This window comes from Polyodon spathula, chromosome 7 (assembly GCF_017654505.1).
Source record: "Polyodon spathula isolate WHYD16114869_AA chromosome 7, ASM1765450v1, whole genome shotgun sequence".
In the NCBI taxonomy this organism is placed as follows: Eukaryota; Metazoa; Chordata; class Actinopteri; order Acipenseriformes; family Polyodontidae; genus Polyodon; species Polyodon spathula.
The window spans coordinates 30065097-30077144 of NC_054540.1; the positions used below are offsets into that span (position 1 = coordinate 30065097).

General features: G+C 36.9%; 1 protein-coding gene across 2 annotated transcripts in view; it reads right to left on the minus strand.

Moving 5' to 3' along the window:
- LOC121318500 (LARGE xylosyl- and glucuronyltransferase 1) overlaps positions 1-10041 on the minus strand; it is an 82329-nt gene extending 72288 nt beyond the window's left edge. The window contains exon 1 of one of the 2 annotated variants that reach the window (XM_041255233.1): positions 9832-10041. The gene's annotated coding sequence lies outside the window, so the exon portion shown is untranslated. Of the gene's footprint in view, positions 1-8735 lie in introns of both variants that reach the window. The other variant, XM_041255232.1, reaches the window with a different exon arrangement.
- Between the last annotated feature and the right edge of the window lie 2007 nt (positions 10042-12048).

Sequence of the window (12048 nt, forward strand, 5' to 3'; positions counted from 1 at the left end):
TCTCTTACTTCTACTGTTGTTCAAATCATGTCTGGTCGTAAACAGTATTGTATATCATTGTGCTTTTTTTTTTATTTTTATTTCCTGTAGGGGATACGTATCCCTGGCAGCAGGGATACAGCTGTCATACAAATATGTCTACACTAATGCCACACTTACCTTTTTACATCTATCTAGACAACTTATCAATTATCATGTTGACATTTTTTATTTATTTTTTGCGAGTCTGGGGATATATGTAGGTGTTAGCCTGTACGTACAGTAGGTCACACTATATTACATAATTTTATATATATAATACACACACTTTTTCATAATGCTGATACTTGTTTATTTTGCAGATCCCTTTGCAAGTGGGTTAGCACTTTTGTTAAGTTACTTTGCACCTGTCACTTCTGGTTTACTAAATCGTGCTGCAGTAATAGCCATTTAATCTGCCCATTAAATCCCTTTGAAGTTGAAGAAAGATGAAAGAAGCACATAGAAATGTTCGGTTGTACACTGGGATGTGAAAAGGACAGTAATACCAGGTTAGGTTTCAGCACAGTAATAGTACAGAAAAAGACAGGTATAATGGAGGGTTATTAATGCAGAAGCAGTGGTTTTTCACACAACACAATTACAGTACCCCGTCCAAGATGTACTTGGTAGGACTGATGAAGCTGCATACGTGACTATCGGTGAAGAGCGAGCACCCTAAATGACGGCAATACCCCTTCGTAATCTCTTGCACAACTAATGGTGATATGCTAATCAGTGTAGCTAGAGGCAAGATATATGTAGAATTATGTTAATAAGGGCATGAAGGAGCTAAAAATAACTGTTAATATAATCTCCCTTTATTGTACTGGTCTTGGTATATACTGGATTTCCTTGTCTATGAGACTTAGGCCACTGCCACACATGCCTATACTGAACCATCTCAGAAAACCTGGCAGTCAACAGCTCATTCTCATGGCAATGGAACCACTCCTACAAAGAAGTGGATTTGACTGTTTGCTTTTAATTTTCAATTACATTATACAATAACAACTTTGCTAAGACTCAGACACATTGTAGGTCTTACATTTTATTGGGAAGAAGGCAATAGCATTTTTAAAAAAAGATTCCAGCTGTACAAAAATATTGTAAGTAATTTGCTTTACTTAAAGAATGTCTTGTGAATGCTCGACTTGGGTAAGGGAACGCCAACGAGTCGATATATAGTTACTTATACCACTGATGTGGATAAATTTCCATGAGTTCTAAAAAATAAAAATATTTTGCAACATGTTGGTCTTACTGCAGAGTAATTTAACAGGATTTTAAGACACATACTGTATGGCGGTAGACAGTGGCCTAAATGTTGAATACAGGGGTGGAGTTCAAATTTTACCCTGGGTCGAACAGCGTGCTTTCACCGTAATTTCAACCCGAGGTGAAACTGTCAAACCCTGTCAAACCCTGCCAACATTTTCAACCCAGGATGAAGCGCTCACCTCGGGTTAAAAAATTAAACGTGAATGCAACAGGGTCAAGCCAAATGTCAAGGTGCAAAGTTCACGCATCAGCGCGCATATTTTGCAAATAAAAATGGCAAGAGCATTATGGAGTGATGAGGTGAGCGGAAAACCTGCCCATTTTATCAAGAGCTGAACGAGATAATTGGTGATCGACCAATCATCGAACCTGACAATTTTGTCTGATAGTTATATATTCACCAGCTCAAGCTGAAAATGAAGAGGACAGCAGTAGAGATGGTCAAGCAACAGAATCTACCGGCACTGACAACAGCGAGGCAAGTAAATTATAATAGTTAACACTGTAATAACAAATAATAATAAAAATAATAATAACAACAACAGGGGAAGCTACTTTAGTTATATAACTAGATGCATAATGTACTGCTTATGTAAACGTTGAATTAAGAGGCTGTTTTTAAAAATAGTAACGTAAAGTTGGCTAAACATCTGTAGCATATTTGATATAGAAATGGGCTTTATAGCTTGTGAGAGCCCCTCATGTGGATTTATTTTTTTTAAATGCCATTTCATGCATATTGTTGCTTCAGAAATAAGAGTGCTTGAGATTCAATTCAAAATGACAGTTTGAAGTTAAAGCTTGGTGATTATGGCAAAAACTGTACTGTTATACCCTTGTAATAATGCCCTGTTAATTTCATGCTGTGATGGCTTTTGAAAGTGTGTACAAGTATACAGTATTTATATATGATAACAATAACAATATTTTTATTTCACTACCAAAATGGAATTATACCTTAAAGCGTGTCTAGTGCAAAAATGTGCTTAATGTGTATATATGATTTTATTTACAAAGTGCAAAATAATAATAAAAATAGCATTCATTAACAGCACACATAGAAATATCAAAAAGCCAAACTGTGATTTATGTGATGAAATGTTAACCTATTAAGTGTGATTCAGGGGGCGATGGGTAGGCTCCTCCCTATCCTTTGATCTCCTACTTCCTATTTAAAATATGGAGTACTTGCCGCACACCTCTTCCTCAGATTCAGAGGTTTTTGAAGATCGCTTCTTGTGTGTATCGGAACATTCTCCGACAGCTTCAACCCAGCATACAGTAAGCCCACCACTCTTTCCTCTATCAGGTATCTCTGTAACATACGAACAGGCGACTCCCGAACAGGACAGCATACCATTAGCCACCGTCCAAAGAGTACGTCCCTGTCGATCTTAGCAGCTCCAGGCCAAGGATACACCTCCAGAGCGACTGTACTTTAAAAGACTGGACTCTCAACAAACTCAAACACCCTCCTCAAAAAAGGCAGTGAGGTCCCAGCAGGGAGCAAACGTGAATCTTATCATATTCTATTGTTATTCCATCTCAGCAGAAGCAATATTTCCACCCAACAAACACCCAACACCCTAGTCAGATCTTCAGCGGCCCAGGTCAGACAGTCTCACAGCAAGCTACTCCAGCAGCCAGCCACTCCAGTCAGCAAATATTTTCTGATTTTTAACAAAATAAAAGCGTTCATGCAACCATTTTTAGACATCTTATCCTATCTCTACAGATATTCTGAGCAATTTAATTTTAATTCTCCATCAAGGCTGCTTCTCTACATTTGATGACCTAACAATGGAAACTATATGTCTAACTGCATTTTGTTTCGTTTGGTTTTTTAAGACGCTAGAACTCTAAGTGTGAAAAAAGTGAAGGACACGTAAAGTGTTTTTTCCTATTGTCCAACCCGTTCCAAGTTTAATGAAGTCTATGGTATTTTTACATGGGAGAGATGTGGGTCTAAGAAGGTACGTCTTTATATCCACGTCTTGTGTTTTGGTAAAGTTTAAGACTGGGACACAGTAGTTAAGTTTCAACCTGACAATATGTTCTGTACCCAAGGTGTTAGATTAGACAAATGCAATACAAAGGGGGTAGACTCTATAGAGTCATGTAGTGGTCCCCACCAAGGTTTCCCCATAAAAAAAAGAAAGTCGTCCCCCCCCCCCCCCCCCCCCCGCTTTCCACTGATTGGAGGGTCTTCACAGTCAGCAGGGAGCCAGTTACTAAACTTCTTTGTTGTGTTAAATGTTTTCTTTCTTTCTTTCTTTGTATATGCAGTGGTGCTTCTTTTTGATTGTCTGCACTCATAGGAATCTTTAGTGGGGAGCCGGGAGCCTTTGAGGAATTAATGAATCGCACTTCCTTTACCTACATGAGGGAGGTTCTCTCAGTGAGTCGGAGGGAAACCCTGGCCAAACCCAACCTTTTAGCATCTTATGCGCTATCGCTCCCCTCACAATTCGAGGGTCTAAACTTATTCTAACTAACCGTGCATAAGGCGATCTTCACAATCTTCTTGTTTTCAGGTTATCTGGGGGTGTGCCTCGGCACCAGCTTTAGAAGTCTATAACTCCACTCATCGATTGCAGCTCTCAATCGAGCCAGAGTTCCACTTACTTTCTTCCTTTCAGGTTCTCAAGCCTTTATTTATATACAGGGCCCCCCAAACGAGGGGGACCCCTCTCGGATGTTGGATCTCCCAAACGGTGGGGACCTCTCCTGTGTGGGGTCCCCCCTTCTATATGTTGGGCCTTTGCAAACAGCAGGCCCTCTCTTATATGTTTTCAATCTTTAATAATTCTATGTCGCTGAGGGTGGAGTTAACCTCATCACGACACAGCTCTCTCATAATCTGCGGCGGTGACCTCACCATGGCGGTGACCTCGTCCTGCCCAGGGCTTGGTCCGAACAGTGGGTGGCTCTCAGAGAAGTCAGGGGACATCAATACAGGTAGCCCCCCCCAAATAATGATTATAATAACTCACACATCTGTTTATGATACAGATAATTAAAAAGGATTTCAGGTGACCTTTTGGTGACATTGAAAAAAACTTCAAACTGGAAATGTCCCTTTAGCTGCATTCAAATTTCGCATGTTGTAGGTGTATTTTTTTATTACATATTCAAGAAGGTTTGAGGCCACTCTTGGAAGCATGACATTTTTTTTGTCAAATGTTATCAGCAATTTAGGACCTTACACTACATATCCAATGTCTACTAAACCTCTACTGACAAATTTATTATCAGTTTCCCAATTACTTTTACAATAAAGATGTGAAAAGATGTATATTATATAATTTGTAATACCTTGTATACATAAAATATAGGAGTCTGTATTTGTGTTGTGTGCCAGCATGTATTAGTATTGAGGTTTAGTCCTTCTACACAAAACTTTAAATCCAATAAAAATGTCAATCCATTTTTTCATTCATCTCATTGTAGGATTATAATAATCAAAAGTAGTTTTAACCAGCCTTTGAGAGGATTTGTATAGAAATACAGTTTATCTAATCCTACACCGCTTGCAGTATCCCTCCTTCTGTTTCATGTTTTTTGTATTGAAACCTTGAAGATCTCAATTGGTCAGCAAATAAGGTACCTCAAAGCAAGCAGACAGCCTATTTTAAGGTTTAATTTCTTTGTTAGCGTTGTTTTGTTGTGAAATGGATAATAATCAAACATTTTAATTGCATGTTTTGCTTCAAAGAGTATCTGATCACTTTACATTACCAAGCATTGTATTAAAAGATCAGGCTGCAGTGTCACAAAAAAACTGATGATCCTTTTCAAAGCACATGGAAGGAACAAGACAGGATTGGACAATAAAGACATTTCCAATCAGTGATATTTGAGACTTTCTCCCTAGTTAGTAGTTCTTCCTCCTCACATACTTTATTTTCCTGCCTGCTTTTTAAAATAAAGCCACACCACCATTCTCTCCAACAGTATGGGGGGCTAGATTAAAATTATACTATAATGCGCACTTGAATTACGTGGCACTCACTGGCCGCACCATTGCGCCAATGCCACCCTGAAATAAAAACTTTCCCGCTGAATTTCTCTTAACGCTCCTGTGTGTCTCCCTTCCCAGACCAGATGCAATACCAATACTCTGTACATTAATGAATTTTGTACTAACATGACACGTCTGATGACAGGCTAATCTTTTTTACAAGTTTACACTTGCGTTTTCATAATTAAACTCCCATGCCATTATTCTCCAATCCAGTAGAATGCGCACACACCCTCCCTGGTTACAGTCAGCTTCACAGTAAAGCCTGGACGACAACATCAGGCTTCTTAACAACATGGCCCGGCGCAAATATAACCTTTTATTCCTGTTAAACCCGACCACTACTTCTGGAAGAATAAGTAAATAGCTTCTGCAGTGACTGCTGAAACGTAGGCTATTATACTTGTGCTTAAAAATACTGTGAAATTCATCTGCTGTAAATTTAACTATTTGCTAGAGAAAATATCTGATGTTTGGAGATATGGAGTGACCTTGCAAGTCAATGGGAGAAATGTGTACTTCTGCATACTACAGTACAGTTTATAGATAAAATGCAGTAGATGAGAAATGAAAACCACAACACTGATTTAAAAAAAAAAAAAAGAAAAAGGAGCCTCGGGTAATGTTATAAAATGTGAAATTTGTCTTTTCTCTGACAAAAAATGCTAAAATTCAGGGCCAAAATAATTCAGTATGTGTTAAGCACCAACTGTCTCCTGGCCATTTCACCAGTTGGCCTATAACGGCATGATTAAAAAATATATAGTGTATGTGATTTTATAGAGCACTATATATATGCCTACAATACAATGAAAGGAAATTATTATGTAATACAGTTCACGTGCAGTCACGGTTTTGGTAAGTAGCATTTTCAAAACCATATCATTATGTGCAGTATTAAAATATAGCAAATCCAAAAAACCAACAAAATACATATTGTATATTTGACGTGTTCTGTGTAACATAGGCCATCGTTTAACCTTGAAAAAAAAAATTATACATTAAAGTTGTTTTGAAAACTGTCCAAAATATTTATTTAAATGCCATTTTTGATATGGAAATAAGAGGGGCAGATGGAAGGTAAGAATTTACCAGTCAGGACAACGGCCTTTAAATACTACTACTATTAAACTGTATGTGTTAGTAATGTGGTTTTCTAATGCTGCGGTTTTCAAACAGGTACGCGAGTCAAATTCTGAAATGGCAGACAATGCATTTTATTTAGTACCACTTGCCAATCTATTGCAAACTTTTGTCATGTAAATCAACGTTTAATCGCCAACACCAAAGCGTTCAATGCACACATGACTAATTTACATACTAAAACTGTACGTTTTAAATAAGCCCTGTTGTTTAAATGCCATTTAAACAGTTGGGCAGTTACTGCAGTCTGTCTGGGATTTAAAAAAAAAATAAAAAATTACGTATTTTAAAAAACTAAAAGCCTAGTCTTTAACTCATTTTATTTCCTGTGTGCATTTGTGCCTGCTCGATATTTATTTATTCCAATGACCCGACTTAAAGTTTATTATAACTTAAGTACCATTGGTTCATTTCAAAATACAAAATGTATGGCCAATCAGAAACCGAAGTACTGCCATGCAGTCTAATTTGACAAGAGGTTACATCTGGTGTGAGAGTAAGAGTTTTTAGCTTTCAATCCAGTGAAAAAATATGGATTGTTGGCTCAATACTACATTACTAGCAAAGGACAATCAAGACGAAATACCGTCAGAGATTAAAAACGCCAAAAAAGTCTTGCGACTGAATCCCTCTCCAGTTTCTTCAGTGATCTGTGTGGCAACAAGCAGACATCCATCACACTGTGATACTCAGTGCTGTATGTTTTAGTCATCAGGAATGACTTAAAAATGCCAACAATCGTAATGAGGTCAGCTGTAGAGATGCGTGCATAGTGAACTTTTCTTTGCCTTCTTTCCTGTAATTTTATTATCAATAAAAATACATGATTGCCATTTCATTTCTGAGTGATTGAGGTTAGCACAGAGGCTTTGCAGATTTTAATTAATTAGCAATAACAATAAAATGATGTTGATGTTTCTAACAACTAGAAACCTGTTTGAGAGACTATTTTTATCCAAAAATGAAATATTATATATATTTTTCCCCTCCCGTTATAATACTATAAACTTTTATAATTGAATCAATCACAAACTCCAAGGCTTGTGCATTTTGTTGCATCATGTTATTGTACATACCTTTTGTTCTGATTGAAGATTGAAAATCCCTGTTCTAATGTGATCTGGTACAATGAATATCCTGTATTCAGTGATACACCAGCATCACCATGACATATTTCCCACTATTTTCCTCAAGTGACAGTGAGTATTGTAGATACCTTGGTTGTATCTATAGCTTTACAGTTTTATTTGTTGTTCTTCAGAAACAAAAGGTCAGTAAACTGTTGGCTTATTTAGAACAAACAAAAAGAAATGGTGGTTGGTTCTGAATCAAACATACTGACCCCCTCACTGAAGAAAATTTGAGAGGGGGCCACATTTACTCTCAGCATGGAGCAAACACTGACTCAACACCCCCCAGGTAACAGTTCCTTTCTGGTTATAGATTGCATCATCTATATTTTTTTCAGTACAATAAATAAATATTAAAACAAATTATTTATAATATTATGATAACCAGTTGTTCCAACATTATATCCCTGACATTTTGAAATAGGGTACTGCAATAAAACTCCTTGCTGCAAGTCAATTACAGTCACAATAGGTAAGACAGAAGATATGACACACTTTCAAACAGCAGTGTATCATGTGGCTGAATGTTGAGGAATTGTCAAATCTCCTGTTGCAGACCGATCTCATTAAAACAGAGCTCTCCTGGCTGCCAACAGTGGGCAGACAACCTATTGACAGTATTATGGTAGGTCTTACTTTGTACTTTGAGATAAAATTTTAATTTTTTTTAAACAATGAAGTAAAACTGTCACTTTTTAAAGCTCCAACATGTTTTTGTATTTCTCTGCTATTTATATTTAAACCCACAATATATTCTGTTATATGTTTCCAGATAAACATCATGTAGTTAAGTAATGATTATACATTGTCTCTACTTCATAGTACAAAATTAAAAAGGGCAAAAAGTCTAGTCGGTGTAATTAGACTTATTTTAACTATTGTCTTCCACAGCAATGCTTGACTAGATTCATAACTTTGATGGACCAAGAACCTTGATGATTCCACCCCAGTTACACATCATAAAATTAAAATCAGCATTTAAAAGAAACTGACAAAACCTATGGGCAACAATGGTTTAACGCCCGTCAAGGTGTGCTGGTTATAAAATAAAATCTAATACAATGTGCATTGGGTTGTATTATAAAATGCCTTCAAAGCACTACTAGATTAGTACAATTGTACAAGTTTGCATAACACCTTACCTTAAATGAAGTTGCAGGAACTAAAATCAAAGCTCCGTAGCACTGTCACTGTATGCCCTTGGACAACTCGATCATGATGTTGCAGGAGTATTTTTTTTTTATCATCCAAAGAATGCACCACCAAAGTGTGGATGAAACAAAACACAGTAACTAAAGGACCCAGTGGAACGCAGTACGGACAGTCTCTTTTCCCACCTGATGCACAAGATAATTTAGAACTGTTGTAAACCAGCTTTCAACTCGGCGATTAGGTGTCATTTATATTTGCAAATTAACTCCGGTGACAAAATCACCTTCTGAGCAAGACACCAAGGGCGTTAAATTACGAAACGTAGTTGTGTATGAATTGGGGCGGTTATTTATTTTTGTTTGTTTAAAAAAGAAGTCCACGTTTTAGTATTGCTAATTTATTTTGTATTAACTGTTATCTTTGGTACAGTAATTTCAAGGTATTGGTTTTCCGTAAATATAATGTTAAATAGATTAAGTGTGGTTTATGAATGCATGGCGCAGTGGTTTTCAAAAATGCTTTTACAGCCTCAAAGTTATCTACCTTGTTATCTTACATTACACGCTGTGCATTCATTCTGCAGGAAATATGTTCAGAGCACCGTCTTGTGTAAGGTGAAAGGGTCTCGCTAAGGAGAGACAAACGAGATGCTCCTATTCTTCCAGTGATTCGTTCTCGCTTTGCCCAGCTGTAGAGATCGGACGCATCACTCAATCAGTACTAGCAGATCAATTTTGTTCCGTTCTTGCAAAGTAAACAGAACATCAGAATTGTTGGTGGGCTTTCTGGTCTTATTTTTGCATTTATTTTTTAACGATTAAATCACGGGGTGAAGGGTTTGTAGGTCCCGTTTATAATCAGCCTTTTTAAATCTAGACAGGCAACACAACGCTATTCTTTTGCTGTAGCTGCATCAAAAAGCGGCCTTGCGCTGTGAAAAAGACAGTTTATCCAAAACTAAAAGGGGACACGGTATTTGCACTATTTCTTCCACTCTTCTTAGTGCAGTCCTTTCATTTTTGGATCTGCCCGCCTTTGCTTAACGGACGTCGCAAAAAGGAAACAAAATGTAAATATATAACTAACCAAAGCGCCACCACGAAGTTGAGTTTCCACTAAAGGCCTTCTGATCAGCAGTCGCAAGCCTTTTTCCTCTGTTTTTTCCTCTTTCCTCTGCTGAGTACCTCCCACAGCCACCGACAGCCTACAAGCCGTTTCCCTAATCTGGGCTGCAGTGATTGTGTGCATCAGTGTTAGGGGTAACTCGTCTGCAGACGTTATCCCTGCTCCGCTACCTCCCCCATCTCGACAATCAGGAAACGTCCAATCGACAGTACAGACAGCTGCATAACAAAGCCAAGTCTCTCAGTTGCCACTAAAATGCGGTCAGAGACTGGTTTGGATTGGGAATTTGCGAGAATATTCATGCAACACACATACGTAATGATAATAATAATAATAATAATAATAATAATAATAAGTACGACTTAAAAACTTTTTTAAAAAGTCTTGTGTCCCTGTAATTTAAACTAATTTAGAGAATTGTTTGTACTTAATTTATTTACACTGCTTGTGTTTCTAGTATTTCAAATACACAAACGAAGGAAGAAACAAAATGCTGGGGAAGGACTTAGTTTGCAGAGCATTGTGTTAATATGATTCATGTGAATAGCCGTGTTTGGTAATACCAGCTTGGAAGCATAATAATAATAATAATACAAACTTCTAAAATGTTTTTAAAAATGAACAATATAAGCAATAAGTAGGCTATTATCAAAAACAATGTATTGTTTATTTGCAAACGTGTACATTGTTAATACAACAAAACATGTTATAATACACCAGCAGGTTTGTATGTGGCCTACTATCAGCACGCTTAAAATTATCAAAACTTTTAACAACTGCATTAAACAAATATGCAGTACATGTATGCCTACCTAAATTACGTGTTCTATTATTATTATTTATTAATCCTGAGAGTCACTTTTATCGCTGTCACTTATCAATTCATTATGTTCAAGCTCCTCATCATCCTTGGCTTCAAAGGCAATGGCATAGACCAGACCCCTTACAAAAGGTACCGTGGTACTTTCATCGTAAATTGGACAGTGTCATGGTACATAGTACCATGGGACAAGCACTGTACAAAGTCAAATTGAAATACAATGAGACTACTGTGGGCCCAGAAGTAATGGGGACCCAGGTGGGGATGGTGAGGGTTAACATTTTAAGTGGTAAAAGTGCAGATTTGACTTATTAGGAGCTCAAAAAGGGCCTTCCTAAGAACTACAGTCACATAATGTGATAGATATTATACTCAGCAGTCTTGTCTTCAACTACAGTAATAAGTATCAGTATAAAAGGAGGGAATAATGAACAACAGACATTTAATGGAATTGCATTCGTCTCTTTCCTCAGCTAGCGTACACATATAAACAAATTAATTTACTACGCTTACTAACCAAACACTAACTAAAAAAGGCATGTTTCTTTTTTATTTTTTAATTGAGTCTTTATTAAGGCAAATAAAACAAAGATAACAAAAGACACAGAGTAACACTGGATACTAAAAGTATTCAGTAACGTTAAGAGGTGAATAGAGACGGGTTGCCAGGAAACAGAAACTCAAGCAATTGAACACAACAATGTAGAATAAGGTATATGCAGCTGAAGTGATAAACCAACTGGACACTATTTGTTAAATCTATTTTCATAATTTGATCACGTTTTATAGTATTTCCCCACAGTGTCTGTGTATTTCAACTCACTTAGCACCTGAGCATGCTAATTTTTTCCTGAAAAAAACTATGCAAACAGTAGCCTATAAATTATGGGAGCCTATGGCCAAAAATACAGAATTTCTAAACGACTTTACAAAACCTCGTTCAACGACTTTATAAAACCTCAAAAAATCATTCTTTTCACGTTAGCAAAGGTTAAATACTTTTTTTTTTTTTTTTTTTTTAACCAAGATAGGTAAATGCTGCCTTTCAGATTCACACATTTGTAATTACATAGTAAGCTTCTTTTTTTTAGTAATGCTAGAGAAGGGATGTTGTATGAACAGAAATCTGAATTATTTCTAAACTGCTACAATCAGAGTAATTACAGTAATGAATAACATATATGTGTACCAGTATGATGGATAATATATATTTCATACTTGGGTGCATAATTTAAGGCTGGTTCATACTTCAGACATTTCTCGTAGGAGTCGAGATTCTCTGACCCTGTGCGACAGCTTTGAATTACGTCACCACACTCTTGCGACATGTGTCTTTTTTGGAAAGGCGTAAGGCCTTT